This window comes from Strix uralensis, chromosome 5 (assembly GCF_047716275.1).
Source record: "Strix uralensis isolate ZFMK-TIS-50842 chromosome 5, bStrUra1, whole genome shotgun sequence".
Taxonomy (NCBI): Eukaryota; Metazoa; Chordata; class Aves; order Strigiformes; family Strigidae; genus Strix; species Strix uralensis.
The window spans coordinates 40,418,004-40,434,836 of record NC_133976.1 but is presented as its reverse complement, the minus strand read 5'-3'; the positions used below and the strand labels follow the sequence as shown (position 1 = coordinate 40,434,836).

Sequence of the window (16,833 nt, the reverse complement as noted above, 5' to 3'; positions counted from 1 at the left end):
TATTCTGACCCTCCTGTTGCAAAATCCATTTGACACTGTAACAAAAACTTCTTTTCTTAAAAAAACACACATTCAGTCTATAACAACATTTCAGAAGCTGGAAAACAGATTTACGAAGAGAGTTAGTGTGCTAGCTGAACAGAGTAAGGCCAGTCATGTCACATTCTGCCTCCCCTCATGTGTGGCATACAAAGTAGAATGACCCTTTGTATATGAAATCAAGAAGTTTTTGTTTTCACAACTGAACAAAGCCCTTGCATACAGTAAGGGCTATACAGCAGCCACTTACAGCCTGATCCTGCACGTCTTAAGAAAGAACACCTCCCCAGTAAAGTTAATAGTCTTCTCTTTTTTCAGAAGGAAGTACAAGACTGAGCCAACAATTTAAACCAGTAGTTCACTACTTCATTGAGTACTGTCATTAGTTAAGTTGTCATCATTTCAAAGTGAAAAAAAAAAAAGTTCAAATCCAATAGTAAATAAAGGTGTCTTGCAGCTCGACATTTTAATTCACACAGTGAAACATTTCCTCAAATGAATGCTGGAATATGACAGACCTGCTCTTATTTCTGTGGTATTCAGGAAAGTGGAGCAGACCTGATCATTCAGGAATTCCTCAGGTGGCTATTTGTATTGTAATTTGGTTTTCCTCGGTTGTATAAATTGTCTTGTTCTCTACAACTATATCACTGACATGGTTAAAGTATCCATGAGCTCTAAGTAATGTACTTAGGATATTTGTCACTGTGACAGTTGGTCAGTAGACTTTCAAAGATAACACAATGTGCTGCAAAAACATAACTTTAAACTTAGGTATTTTCCCTGACCTCATTTTAGGCTGAGCTTGTTGTCTGAGATACTATGCATTTTACTCATTGAGATACAAGATATTTGGTCCCTTACCATTTGAAGATTGAAAGCCTGAAAAACATCATTGCAAGTGAAGCTGCCTTTTGGGCCTCCCAAGTTTATATACTAATTCAGTTCTCCTCACAAATGAATGTTCTGCTTAATGAAATTGAACTGTTTTCATTCCCCTGACAAAGGCTGCTGCATGCAGTTCCTGTAACTTGCATCAGTGTGTTGATTGTAGAATGTACAGGTCTGTTTCCAACTAGCCTGTGATAACCAAGGGGGATGTAAATCTAATTACATGCAAAAAAGCTACAGTGTGTTGCAATAACATTCAAGATTTGACTTCAGCTGACAAAAGCAAGGAAATTCCAAGTGAAGATTGCTGCTATGTCCTTACTTCACCCCTTTGTATTTCAGAGTTTCAGGGCTTCAGAACTGTGCTTTAGAACTTGACTATGTACTGTGTACAAAACAGTGTTCAAAGGGCATTGTCACAATGTCAGACTTCTAAAAATCAGGCAACTTGTGCAACTGTAGTTTTGACTCCCTTGTGGGTGCAAAGTATGATAGAATTCAGTAGCCTATGAGACACCATTTTTCTATTTTGCCACTTCCTCATTCAGGACACAAAATAGATGCCTCTCACAGAAGAAAATAGCTGGTTATTTTAAATCTCTGCGTGCAGCAAGTGCCCATTGCCTTATTTATTTATTCGTTCAGTGAATAACTACTTAGGTATTCTTAGGGCATTTGTCATTGTGATACTTCATTAGCATTACTGGAATTATTTCTGTGTTTCCTTTACAAGAGAAGAAATATAGTTTCATTTTACTTACAAGGGAGTGGGGATTAGGTCTACAGAGGGCCTTGGTACTGCACTGCTCAGATTTGTGGCAGTTAACATTGAAGAACCTTGCTGGTAGGGGAAATCAATTGCAACCTGTTCTCTATCCAGGTTTCCTATATGGTACATGGAGGAAGCAAGTGGAGGAACGGGATCATGTGGGATCCACTCTGAACAAGAAACTGGTGAAACTTTTCACTGTGAAAGGCCAATGACATTTATGTGACTGAAGTCACCATGACCGGGGCTTCTGTCTGTTGTGTCCCATGAGCAGGTATGACTGCTATTGGAAAACTGGGAGATGGACTATGCGCCTTTGTCTCAGTTGCTACAGTGCTAATTAAGGAATGTTAAGTTAGGTCCACACTGCAAGTTCATAACCAGGACGTGGACAAATAGTCCGTTTTGCCAACACAGCTACATGGGAGGTATTTCAATGCAGAGGCAGAGCAGGCAGGCAAGTACAGCTGCAAAACTTATAAGTGTGTCTCTCAACATGGTCAAAACTGAGTTGGAAGGAGCTGCTTACTCCACTTGGAGTTCACCTCAGTAAACTCTTTCATGTTAGATGCCTAAGGGGGCCCCTTTACACAGGATGTGAATATTTAATGGACAGGAGAAATCATCCTGCCCTTTTCTTATAGTTCAGTGATTAAACCCCGAAAACTTGGCTTGTGGGGGACCTGGGTTTGGTTTCATCCTCCATCTGTGAACATAGAAACTAATATTTTCTTTCACCTGGGCGTGCTATAACCACCATAGGGTTATTCCAGCTTCCTTAATCCTAGCCACTCAAGTCATTTAGTTGTGACTGTCTGGGCTGAACTTTTAGGAGTAGAATTAGCTTGCTGGGAAGTATATGCTAAAGTGGTCAGAGATGTTTTGGGAACCTCACTGAAATAAGAATTAATGGAATGTGAGCACTTCCGTAGCTGGAAAGCAACTAGATGAGAATTTTGAAGACATTCATTTTGGATTTGAGGATCATAAGCGTTCATTTGCAGCATCTGAGTCCTCTTACCGCTGTAGTCACCAAGACTTGTCTCACATCGCAAGCAAATGAATGACAGAGAGCTGGACTGAGGCGTCAGCGTACAGACAAATACGTCAGGCTATGGAAAAATCAACATGGGGTTTTGTAGATAGAGAAGCTTTGTCATAATTATGAAGTTCTTTGACGAAATCAACAAACTGATAAACCAGGGTGATAGATTCATTGTAGTGATTTCAAAAGAGCTTTTGGCACAGTCCCTCACCAGTGCTGCTAAAGAGCATTAGCTGTCATAGGTTAGGAAGGAAACCTGTCCTGTGAATTATAACTAGCTGAAAGAGAAGAGTTAATGGGGTAGCAATAAATAGTCGTTTTTTACACTGCGGGAGAGTTATGATTGGACTCCCACAGGGCTTCATGCTGGGACCTGCACTAGTTAGCATACTCACAAATGGTCTTTGGAAGGAGCGTGAGTAAGGAAGCAGCACAGTTTGCTGCTGATGCAAAATCCTTTGCAGTAGCGGAGTATGAAGCTGACAGCGAGGAGTTTCAAAGGATCTCATTCTGCTGAGCAGCATGGGTGTTCAACTAGAAGTTGAAATTTAGTCTCGATAACTGTAAAGTAATGCATACAGGCAAAACTGATCTTAATTATGTGTGCCCAGTGTTAAGTTCTACATATGCTGTTATTGCTGATGAAGGAGCTCTTAGAGTCTCTATAGGTGATTCTTTGGAAACTTCATTTGCAGTTCCAAGAGAAGAATACCAGGAATTACTAGAAAATGAAGGCAGAATGGAGCAGAAAACGTTGTGACATCTTTGTGTACATCAGCGGTACGGCCACATCTAGAGAACAGTATGAAGCTCTGGTTTCCCAGGTCAGAAAGAAGGTAAAGGTAGAAAATAATAAAATATGGAGAGTAGTTTCTGTTTAAAACATGACTACCAACACTTGGACTTTTCAGCTTGAAAAAGACAAAAGTGACAATGCCTGGATGACTGAGGGAAGGTGATAGAATAATATAAAATGATGACTTTTGGAGAGAAAGTAGGGAGCTCGCATTCACTTTTTCTAGTAAGTGGGGAAATAGTGGACAGCAGCTTTAAAACAACCAAAAGGTAGTCTTTTTCTCAAATGCTGCAGGACTGAAGTATGGAGCTCACTGCTTCCAGAAATGTAGCAGCTAAAACTGTCATTACTTTCCAGAAGGGACTAAACTCAAAAGAGAAGCGGTGCACTGGCAGCTAGTGAATGGAATGGAATACAGTGGCCTGTGGCTCAGGTTTTTCCTAATGAATGATTTATTGAAAAGTCTGAATATATATCAAGAAGGTTTGTGCTATACCTGACCTGTTCTTTATACTCTCTTCCTGACTGTTTAGTCCTGGTCATTAAGTTCAGAAGCAAATTAGGCATACCTGTGTAGTCTGATACAGTATGGCCATTTGGCAGCTAGCACAGGAGAGAGACACCAAGATGGTCAGGGGACTGAAAAAATGGTGTATTGTGAAAAGACCAAGAGAACTGATACTGTTCAGCCCTGAGGAGGTGGCTAAGGGAAGATCTTACTGCTATTGTCTGCATGGAAGACCAAGCCAGATTCTTCTCAGAGGTGCGTAGTGAAAGACCAAGAGGGAATGGACACATGTTGAAACATGGTAAATTCTGCTTAGATATAGAGATAGAGTTATATATTTATTTATTTGTTTGTTTATGTAATGAAGGTGGTCAAATATTGGAACAAGTTGCCCAGAGAGGTTGTGCAACCTCCTTCCTGGGAGACACTCAAAGCTTGACTAGACATCATCCTGAGCAATCTAACTGGCCCTGCTTTGAGCAGTAGGTGGTCCTAGGTGGCCTCCTGAGGCCCATTACAACCTCCATGGTTCAGTCTTGTTAAGACAGGTTCTTACCATGTGCTTGTACCCTAACTATACATTATTTTATATGCTATATTCATTGACAAAAGTGGAATATATTTGGTCTGGGTTAACTAATATATATTAAAACTCAGTGCAAGAACATAGTGGGGATAAGACACTTTGGACTCTTGCCATAAAGAAGTCAAGAGTCAGCTGTGGTACTTTCTGTCTAGTGGCTTGACAGTAGTCATTAAAATACTTGGTAAAAATACATCAAGAAGAGGAGTTGTTCGTCAGGGTGCAGCTATAGCAGGAGTCAGTAAATGGTACTGTTGTCCATGCTTACAGTTTTGTTTTTTACTTCCAGTGTCTTCCTTAAACAAATGATATATAATTAGTTTGTCAGACACTGAATGATGGGGAAGAGTATACCTAGCATAGCATGTGCTGCTGTGTCACAACGATGTGATTGTGTAAGTGCGTATTCTCTGCATTTGCATCAATCCTGTCTCCAACATGAAAGCTGGTAAAAAGGTGTTCTTCACCCTGAGTTCTCTAACTAGGGTCAGTACTTCTTGGTATTTGGATTAAGATTTTTGAAAGATAAGATAGTGCTGTTTGTGACTGGCTGCTTCTGTTCAACAGCTAGTATGTATGGCATGAACAGACTACAAAAATACCCAAAACTGCCCATCACTGTTTTCTCCTGTAATAAGAACTTTTATTTGTAAGCTGCAGACCCTGCTACAGCTCAGCAATTTAACGACAGTGTATTCACCAAGAATACTTATGGAATAAGCTGAGTCCTATAGTTTTAAAGAACAAATGCACTTCAACTTAATTACAGTCAGGCCTGAATAAAAATTAAAGGGTTTGCATGTCTGGTAGTCTATATGTGGGTAGAAAGGCAGTGAGGTTAAGATAATAGGCTCAAAATGTATTCTCAGAAAACATTTAAAACCACAGCAGGGTGTGATTGTATGCAAATAAGTATTTTTGCAATAGCAGATTAAACACCTTATGGAATTTGTATGGAAAACTGCATGCTTGTACATGATGCAAAGTATGATTAAGCACCAGTGTGTGGAGTTTTTGCCTTTGGTAAAAAATTAAGGTAGATTTAAATCAATCAATGGTTTTCTTAGTCTTTCCACAGTATATATTGTAAGTTATGAATGGTGACTACTAGGGAGAAAATGTTTAAAATAACACTACTTTTTCCTTGGGGCCTGCATCCTTACAAGAATATGTCCTGCTACTGTTTCCAGTCAGGAAAAGCACTGCAGTAGCAGAAAGTCTGGTGTAGCATATGAGATCTGAGACAATGAGAAAAGAAAACCGGCAAATTGATGTAACTTTTACTAGAACAGGTGTTAGTGGTATGTATTTTGCCATCAGCTTACAGTATGACTTACAGAATGTTTTTTATAAAAACTTCAAAGTATCTTTTCGGTGCTTTGCATGAGTGGATGGATTAATCATCCCAAGTTCCAGGACTACATTTAAATAAACTTTTTTTCCATGCTTGGAGATTGTTAAAATAACTCTGAGGGGACCCTGTTTAAAAACGCAGCAGGTACCTTCACAAAAATGTATAGTTAGCATTGGCATAGGCAGATAATCTGCTCTACTTGGTCATTTGCATAACTAAGGGACATTGTGGTTAGCAGAATGACTGAATTGTCTTTGAGAGATGGTCTTTAATGTCAAATTCTAATCTACATTACATACCAGAGTTCTGTATCTGCCTTTCTGAAACTCCTTTCTCTAAGACACAAGTTATTGTACCCTGTGCAATGAGAGAGGTACCTGGGCTTTTTTGAGAAAATTGCCTTTTGGTGTGCTCAGGAAGAACGTTTAAAGGAACATTTAAAGTTGCAACATGGATTTTTTTCCCCTAGCAGTGATAGATCTGACTTAGCAAAATCAGATATAATGGTGTTTTTCCTATCTGGAGTAGAAAAGATAAAATACATTACTTCAAATTAACTTTGATGTAAATAGTGAAGTAAATTGGACCCACAGTGACCTTGTGCAGTTTCTCTGTGGTGGTTATATTACTTTATACAAGAAATAAAAGCTTCTCTGAAGAAGTCAAATTGTCATGTTGAAAAACATTGAAACACACTCTCTGTCTTCCAGAACAACTCTGCCTGCTCAGCAGTAAATCTGCAGAGGAAACCCAGGCTCACACTGGCAGGATTACTCTTCTTTCCTGCCTCTTAATCATAATTTGTTAGTGAAAACAGTCGTCAAAGGAAGTGCAAGATCAGCAGCTCTGAACACTGGTACAGCAGGCTCTGCTCTCCTTCATTCATGTGCTTTTGCCCCACGTACTCCAAAATCACATCCAGACGTGAATGGATGACTGAGCACTCTGATGTATACAGACAGATGAAAATCAGAGGACTGTGAAAGGTATTACCTACCCACTCTCTTGAAGGGTCTCACCCCTGCTTGGGGAAAGGCTCAGTTTATGAAGCTGCTGCTGAACTACTGATCATAGCATGTCATTTTAAGAGAAGAAAAATATAAATGCCAGAATTTTTTTATTTCTCCCCAGTATATAAGGAGTGGACTTCTTCAGGAAAGTGAGAACCTTCTTACCATGTGGGCAGAAACCATTAAGTGAGGGTAACAGGCCATCCAAGGTGAGGAACCACTCTAGTCCTTGAAAAAGCAACTTTTAAAATTAGAGCTGAGACAGCCAAAATACAAGTCTGAGATAATTTTGGGCATGTTCCCTCAGAAGAGGCATAGAAGAAGAGATGAAGTATGGTAAAGCAGAATTATTGGTAATGGAATATAAAGCTGCTTTTACAGTGCCTCATTTTGCAGAGAATTTATTATTTCTCAGTTTTAGGACTGCCTAAATTCACACAGAAAGCTGGTAGAAGCAAAGTACATAATTGCTTGAAACAATGGAAATAAAAGCAGACTTGTTAGTTTAATGGTATTTTAAGCAATAATTATTTTAAGCAGGAATAATTATATTTCCCTTCAATTACATATAATAGCACATATTTTAAGCCAAATCAGGGACAGAATCAAAATATATACCAATATTATTCTCTCACACAGAAACAAGGATGGGGAAGAGTCTGAAGGGTGGAGACCAAGGAAGTCCTGCTCATGGAATTTTTCCCAAAGCAGTTCGATTCAGATGGGACCAGCTAACTACTACAGAGAGAGATTTGTCCCAATTGTGTTGTTATTCCATACTGCCTCTTAGCAGGAGGAGAGAAAGACAACAGAACAGGTTTTGCTTTAATGAAGCATTTTTTAAAATGGCTTGTATTTATATTGAAGAATCCCAAAGAAATAGATCTTCAAGTGAGAAAAGTTGAAGTTTATGAGTCTGACTCTTGGGGAAATTCATTCCACTGCTGAGAAAGCTGCAGGCGCCTTGTGAAAGAGAGCTTCATTATGACAGCAGAACCAAACTGGTAACTGTGGACCGACCATAGGTGATCTTTGATGGCTTTTTTCCTTTTCTGTCTGTCATACCCTTGGCCTTCCCTGAGATGTTCAAATAATTGCTCTTTGTGTCAGAGCTCCGGGCAGGCTGCATATCCTGGTCTCATTCAAGACCACTTGTCAGTGCAAACCTCTATGAAGCAGTCCTAAAGTATTTGGGGTTTTTGTTCTGCATTCATAATTGGCGGGTACAGGCTTATTTTGTCAAAGTAATGAAGCAAGATGCTTAAGGTTTTTGTTCTTAAGTTTTCTTCCCAAGGCTACTTAGTTCTGTACCAAACAACTACATGCCCACTCCAACCCTCAAATCAAAGCCCTTTTGATACAAATGGGAGATTTTCAGAAAATTTTGGCTCAAGTTTTGTTTCCATCTCTCCTTTTTTAAAACCATAAGAGCAATTCTCATGCAAGCATTCCAGGAATACCAGTTTTTTAAAATAAGCTTATTTTGTTAAAGATGGTGAAACCCATAGATAGCAGTCGCTTCACTTATCCACTATAGTCAGACTGAGTTGTGTTGCCACAGGATGAGATCTGTACTGAATGTTTCTTCAGTTCAAAGTGGATAAAGAGTGTAATTTTAGAGCTGAAAGACATTGCTTAGAGTTCAAGTAAAGAACTACAATTTCTTATACCACCCATCCTATATTGCCCATTTAGATCGAAGGCCTTCAGGCCCGGAACTCTGCCTGTGCATTTTACATGTACAGTATTCTCAGGATACGATATAAATAATAATATATCAGCAGTGGAGGGAATAGCCCAGTGGAGCAACCCACAACTGAGTGATATTATGGAACAAGGCCAACATTACTTCAAAACCACTTTTTTTTTAGACAAAGTCAGTCAAATGCCTAAATTAAAATCCCACTCAATTGCTTTGATCTTATCAGATGCAGTATCTGTATGTTCATTTAATAAGCCTCTCATGCATTTTATCTTTATGCTTAATTTGAATATGAGAAGCAAACACATTTTATATAGTTGTTACTCTCCAATTACTACAAAAGCTTCTTAGAATCTTTGATCATGAGAATGTTATTTCAAACCCAGTTCTGCTTCACAATTACAAAGTGTCTTTACTGAAGTTAGTTTGGATGCAATTCTAGTCCAAGTGGAGTAAACCACAGTCAGTACTCAAAAACCAGGTATGACTACGGAGCAGTAAAGCGATCAGAATGCACCCAAGTAACTGAGTTGATTTATTTGGTGGTGGGGTTTTTTTAGACAGAAATTCCAACCAAAGCTGTAATGATAACAAGTCTCTGGCACAGCACATCAATGATTTAGCATTAGATGCAGTTTATAAAATGTTATTATTATTAAAATACTGTAGATCAGCAAATTTTATTTTTTATATCAGGGACACTACAATAAAGGTTCAGCCACAGGGATTTGGGTTTTTGTTGCATTTTTACACAAGGCCACAGAGGGGTGACACAGGTATAATGGTCGCTAACAAAGTTCAACGTGCTTCTGTGTGGATAGCTGTTAGATGGTTACAAAATGTATTGTCACACAAACTACCTCTAGATTTAGGCAAGACTCTGAAGCTAGCACTCTACAGCATCAGTGTCGGATAAATCTCTGGAAGTAACAGCAACAGCAAAAACAAATTATATTTTGTATTTTGTCTTACAGATCATTTGTCTTCAGTACTTGTTGAGTGGTGAAGGAGCTGCAGCATAGAACTGAGGAGAGAGATGGAACTTACAAAGGGCAAATCTTTGGGCAAATGTACAAAATACAAGAAAATAATTTTACTGCAAAGTCAACAAGAGGGCATACAGCAGCAATAGCTAGGTGACAAATTGAAAAACAGTTTGTTTAAATTTATGCGTAGGTATCTATCAGACTTCCAAAAGCCTTAGCTTAATACTTGTAAAGGATTGCTGTAAAGTCTAACTATCGTGAAATATAAAACATTATTAAAGTGGCCCCTTTCTCAAGTGGCCTTTCTACTATGAAAACGTGGCTTCTTCATTTACTGATTTATTGCCTTCATTCATCAGAGGTCTGATTGAAACCTGGTGACTTCACAAGGATTGAAGGTCAGATTTATTTAGTGAAGTACTAAGCATTTCCAGCTCCAAATGCAGAGGCAGGGCACTTGCAAGTGTTTAGTACCATATGGGGTCAGATTAGACTATGAACAAACTTTAAATAAATTTAACTTTTCAAACAATGAAACCATGAAAAGTTTTACTGCTTTTTCATTTTAAAATATATGTACTGTGTCAGCCTGTTCCAAGAAAGTAACACTGAAACTCATATAAATTAATCATCTTTACAGTAATGACTTTGTTTCTGCCTTTTATCCTTGAGGGAAAAAAAATACTAGAAAGAATTCACAGCCTTGGAAATGTATCTTCTCTATTCTCAACAAATGCAGAAGGACTAGGACTCATTTCTTGTTTCTTAATAAAAAGTAAGCAAAACTCAAAACACAGTTTATTTTAAATTCGTCTAGACTGCCTTACCTATTTGAAATTGCAGACTCATGACTGTTAAATACTGTAGAATGAATCTAGCAGGAAACAGGACTAGCAGACTGATCAGCGATGAGGTGCTCTTTGAGCACAAACTACTACCCAAGAGGAGCAGCCACGTGCTGACTTGCAGGCCTGGCAGTTGAGTGCATACCAAATCAGTTTTGCTCTCTGACACTGCTCACAATAATTCTGTCATGATCCAGGGTGATGCCCATGTTCATCTAACACTGCAGTTCCTGGCTGTTGCTGATAAGGACTAAAAAAGGAAGATTCAGAGCAACCACAAAGCTTTGCAAAGCAGCACATGCTTTGATCATTTCCAAACACTATGTAGGAGGGTAGTGGAGTCCAGTCTGTCTAGTTTAAGTGCCTATTCTGCGTCTTGCCTCACCAGGCAAATGTGCCTAACCCGTAGCAAGAAGGAAAAAAAATCAGTTGCAATTTGTCCAATATATACATTTCTTCTACAATCACTAAAAAGGTGTGTGACTTCTGAAGGTAATGGGAAATTAATTCCATCTAGTTTAGACATGTTCATTTACTAAGGATCTAACCCTTTTCTGAGATGGTGGCTTTATTCGGCTTGAAAAAAAAAGCTCAGTTTGTTTTCTCCAATGCCCTAATGGCTAAATAAGGCTATGGTTTTCCTTCGCCTGTTCCCTGTCCAGTCCTAGAGAAGTCTTGCAGAGCTCACTGTGAATAGCAGTGATGGAGATTACTCTCATAACCTCATGGTTAAGAACTTCTAAAACTGTGAGATGCAGATTCAGTCTTCCTCAGGAATATTTAGCTTATGGAGTAAATGCTTTAACTACTACATAGACTTCCATGCAGAAACCAGGAAATAACACCAAAAGTTAACTGCAAGCTCCTCCAACCTAACTTGTCAGCATTCTCCATATTACCTGCTCAGAATTCAGGTGGTTTAGGACCTGAATGGCGCTTTAGGTGGGACATAGTTATCACTCTAATCAGGACAGTGATTAAATCAAAAATGAGCCGGATTAATTCTTGCTTAAATAAACATAGGAAAAAGGAGCCACATGCTTGCCCTGCTACATTCAACAGACACAGCACATGGAACAGCAGAGTGCTGCAGCACTATTCATTCTCCAGATTTTGAGTCCAACCCTTGTTACATGCATAGAGACATAAACCTTGTTGGTTTTGCCAACTCTTAACACCTGTATTTACCCAGCATGCTAGTGCTTAAAGATGCAAGCTTAGAAACTATGATTTAACTGTGAAATGGCTTCAAATCTTTTGTTCAGAGTCATTACACTGAGGTGCAGTTTTGTCTGATTAATTTAGCAGGTGAAGACCTTTCTTAGCCATATGTTTTGTTTCTTGATCCTATGAATAAAGATACCAGAATGTTTCACTGCGAACCTTAGAAGCATGTTTAAAAAAACCCCATGCATTTTAATAACATTCTAGATCAGAGGTTAAATAAAATCTGCTATTTGAAATAAAGCTGAATTGTAGAGTGTGAAGAAATGTGAGATTTGCCAGACATTGCAGAATTAGACATAGAAGAAAAAGGCTATTGATCACTTCAGGTGAAAGTATCCACAAAGCAGAAGCCAGTAGATCACATGAAATTTGTTTCTGTGCTAAAGCACAGCATTCTCCACAACTGTGGGAATAAGAAGTGCCAGCCGCTCATTTAACACATGAACACCTTAAAAAGTGTAGTAATTATCAGGGAGGGAGTAGGAGAAATACTGCATATTCCAATTCTAATGAGTTCTTTTAATGGTCTGATCACTAGACATTCAAGGTTTTTCCTATGAAAATTGAAATGTAAATTTTAATTTTGGATGTGTATTAGCTATTTGCATAGGCAAGACTGTTTCACTGGAAACTTTTATGATTTCATGTTCTACCTTAAAACATTTTAAAACAGAAATAGTATAAATGTAACATAAATGAATGTTAAAATAAATCCCAACTAATTATATCAGGATGCATATATAACAAGAATTTCTCGTTGTTGCTACTCTCTTTTACCATCCTAATTCTCTCTTCTTCCCCTTACTTAACTTAAGCTGTTCTTCCCTACTGTATTCAGGAAAATTAAAATTTCAGCATACTTGGACACCAATTCATAGTCATTCATAGTACTCATTAGGCAGTAAGTAGTCAAAAAAAATCTTATTAACCCTATCAACATTAAGTTTAAAAAAGTAATTTCTTTTACTTGTGGAAAAGCCTGCTGTTTTGCACCTGCGATTGAGTGCAAACAGTCCAGTAGAGTACCTAAATTATGTTTTGTTCATTCATATTGTCATATAATCTTGTTCTGAAAAAGAAAAAAAAAAAACAAACTAAAAACAACCCCAGAGATTTGTATTTTGAAAGCTGCTTCCCTTGCCAAATGAACAAAAATTGCAAACAAACATTCACACTTTTTTTTGCTTCCTGGCACAGCACATTCAATTTGCTCACAAGGCTGCTGAACAGTTTCATAACATGCAAGAGATAATTTGGTCATCTCTACAAAAACAAATACAAGTTGTCTGATCAGATGATCAAGTCTCAAAGCAAATGAGATCAACCAAAGATATCACAGATCTGTCAAAATCCCAGCAATTAAAATGCTGTTGAGACTGGAGAATATTTTGGACATACCTGCCACCTGGTGTTTGGAAAAGAACCGCATGTCTGAAAACAACCTGAAATGCTCTTAAATCGGTATTCCCAGTAAGAAGCAAACATAGATGTATTTAATATGGATTAAATGCATAAGCAGCAGAAGTGTCTTTAGGTTGGTGTTATTACCAGCATCTGTCTAGAAAGAAAAGAAACAGGGTGACTTAGTGTTCTCTCCAGTCCCATCTCTGCTAACCACAAAAATTCTCAAGTACATCTTTGAATTAGGTGTATTTACACATCTCCTGTCAGATAATGGCACTTTGATGCAAAACCTCCCGGGCACAGCCTTATACAACTGCAGTATACCTGTAAACTGCAGTGTGCCAAACCCAAAGGCAAAGGAAAGAAGTTAGTTCTATATGATATGGAGCTAGGTAAAAAAAGGACTAGCGATAAATAATACTGGGTAGCAAGTGAGTAAACAGTGTCTGAAATTACTGTGGTGACTATTAACGTGTCTTAGCTAAAATACTTAAAACCCCCAAGTCTTCACAGTGGAAGCAGCAATGACAGTAACTACCAGTTTTGCATGTTTGATGCCCAAAGTAAACGTTCCTCATTGGTAAAATTGATCACAGTAAGCATATAAACTGAGATAAACCATGTTTTATCTTTACCTACCAAAGGGTTACTTCAAGTGGAGCTAAAGCTTCAGTGTAGGCAATTGGACGAATGACTCTGCAATTCAGTGATACCAAACCATGCCTATAGCACATTAAGGGATTTTTTTTTTTTCCCCCCCCTCCTTTGCAAAGCAAATTTAAATACATCTGTGTTTCACAATTATAACTCAGGATGAAACCACAGTCTAAAGGCAGTCTCAGCAATATAAATAGCTAGCATTTAAGTTAGCACCCCTGGCAAGCACAAACTGTAACTATTTGTCTGGAATCGCATCTTTGCAGGGTTGCCAAAAATAAAGCGGAGTGTAGTGTTTGGGTTTTTCTTTTTCTTCAAGGCAATCGTGGTCAAATGCAATTGTGTCCTTAGGTGCCCGACTCTTATTTCAGTTCTAGTAACTTTGAAAATGATATGCACTAGAAGGTCAACACTATATTATACATTTACTGTGTACAGATGCTACCTCAGGTGCTTGCATCAACACCTCTTTTAACAGCAGGTTTGGACACATAGGTCCAAACATAACCTATCTATTAATTGAGAACTATGCAGTTGCATGTAGAGAAGGAAGCTATAGGTTTACTTGTCAAATGCAGGGAGGTGGGGTTTTTTCATATTTATTCTGAAGCCAAAATCCTAAACTGCTTAATTCTCATGGACTTTTTCCAGACTTTAATTGCTGCCTAATACAGGGCTCAATTGCTTTCTCAACATCTGAAGAAAGTATTTTCTAATGAAAACAAAGACCATAATAGGTGTAAAGCAGAAGATATTCCTCCTGGTTTCTGTCAAGAGTAACTGCTCAGAACAGACAGATGTTAGGACTATTTTCTTGCCTTAGCATTGACAGGGGAACCTTATGACTCTTGTATGATCTTTACAGAGAGCACAAAGGAGAGGAAAAAAATTACAAAGGTTGAAAGAAAAACTGGGGGGAAAAACATGCTAACCACAGACAAAAATTACATCACTCGTCTAGCATGTTGATGGCCACTAACAGTGGAGCCAGAATCATTGCTTCTGTAAGGTTGAATACTAGGCTGTTTATTGGATGTTATTAAAAATGTAAACAAAAAATACTTTAGGCTCCTATGAAAATGTTGGATTCAAAAGGTACCACTCCATTCTTTTTTGCTCTGTTCAAGCCTGTTGCAGCAGACTTGTTCTTGTTAGTCACAGCTCTTGCAGAACCTATTTAATATTCCACCTGTGTTACTCTACATTAGTGTTATTTTAACTGAAAAATGTGAGGATAATAAAGTTGCATACAACATAGTATCACCAAAACTGTTCCTTCCATTCCCAATTTTGTTTCAGCATGCACAAATGGACGTTAAAATCCTCCTCAGGAAATGGAATAAATCTGCCAGAAGCTAAGAGAATATACATGGAAGGACTCACTTTGTGCTAACCTTATTATATTTTTCCTTAAAAATCTACCACTAATGATTGTCAAAGGAAGCAGCCAAGCAAACACTTTGAGTAATAAGGTATCATAAAATTATATTGATATTTTTTGAACTTTTTACTGAAAAGTGTTCTTTCAACCTTAAAATGTGTAATATACTGTGGCCCACGCAGGTCTCATTTTCAATGCACAGCTCTGAAAATGGCACGTTCTACTGTACTGAGATTGCCTAGTACATTCTTCTTCAGCTACTGCTTAAAGGGAAATTGGCTACTCAATCAATAAACCAAAACAGTTAGGTAGCCAGAAAAATTTGGATCTGCGTGGACACCACTGGTACAAACTGTTCCTCAACCTATGTGTATATATAATAAACTAAATATGCCATGTTTTAACAGTTATTTTTCTTAATGAAAAATGTGAGCCTGCGTATTAAATGTTGAAACTGTTTCAGTTCTAAATCTTTACCAAGCCATGGTAAAAGCCAATCATCAGTTCTTTCAGATATGAAGAAATGAGTGTTTTGTTCTCAAAGCACTGATAATATTATTTTTTATGGGAGAGAGGATGCAGGATGTTTGATTCTCTATAGCAGAGTTTACTGTAACACAGTGTCTGGAAACAGTAGAAAAGATGCCCAAGCCTTTTCAAAACCAGAGGTAGTGCCATCTCTATCATGCTCATTTACCTCTACAAAAGGAAAAAAAAAAATGTTACAGACAAAAGATCCTGTACTGATTTTTCAGGGGGAACACTTGCTAGTTACTTAAGAATATGTATTGGGTTTGCACAGCAAGGTTTTAGTAGTGGAGGAGCTACAGGGGTGGCTTCTTGTGAGAAGCTGCTAGAAGCTTCCCATGTCTGACAGAGCCAATGCCAACCAGCTCCAAGAGGGACCCGCCACTGGCCAAGGCTGAGCCCATCAGCGATGGGGGTAGTGCCTTTGTGGTAACGTATTTAAAGAAGTGGGAAAAAAACTACCAGGGGAACAACAGCAGCAGAGAGACTGAGAATGTGTGAGAGCAAAACTCTGCAGACACCAAGGTCAGTGAAGAAGGAAGGGGAGAAGGTGCTCCAGGTGCCAGAGCAGAGATTCCCCTGCAGCCTGTGGTGCAGACCATGGTGGGACAGGCTGTGCCCCTGCAGCCCACAGAGGTCCACAGTGCAGCAGAGATCCACATGCAGCCCAGGGAGGACCCCACGACAGAGCAGGTGGATGCCCGAGGGAGGCTGTGACCCCATGGGAAGCCTGTGCTGGAGCAGGCTCCTGGCAGGACTTATGACCCTGTGGAGAGAGGAGCCCACGCTGGAGCAGATTTGCTGGCAGGACTTGTGACCCTGTGGAGCAGTCTGTTCCTAAAGGACTCATGTTGGAGAAGTTTGTGGAGGACTGTCTCCTGTAGGAGGGAGCCCACACTGGAGCAGGGGGAAAGTGTGAGGAGGAAGGAGCAGCAGAGACAACATGTGATGAACTGACCAGAGTACTGTACAAATATTAAACTTCTACAGAACAAGACCAGAATAATTTCCTGCTTCTGAGCATAACATATAATTGATGCACTGATACGTGTTAAAGCAGATGTGGGGCTAGAAACTTTTATCCGTAGCTCTGAAAGTTATTTAAAAT

General features: G+C 38.8%; 1 long non-coding RNA gene across 2 annotated transcripts; it reads left to right on the top strand.

Moving 5' to 3' along the window:
• Nucleotides 1-1,814: 1,814 nt before the first annotated feature.
• Nucleotides 1,815-11,169, top strand: LOC141944260 (uncharacterized). Of its 2 annotated transcripts, none has more exons than XR_012629209.1 (5): nucleotides 1,815-1,973; nucleotides 3,440-3,568; nucleotides 6,696-6,971; nucleotides 7,117-7,204; nucleotides 7,635-11,169. It is a non-coding gene; the product is annotated as an uncharacterized LOC141944260 (long non-coding RNA). The 2 variants fall into 2 exon arrangements; XR_012629208.1 differs by having other exon boundaries at nucleotides 3,440-3,580.
• The last annotated feature ends 5,664 nt before the right edge of the window (nucleotides 11,170-16,833 follow it).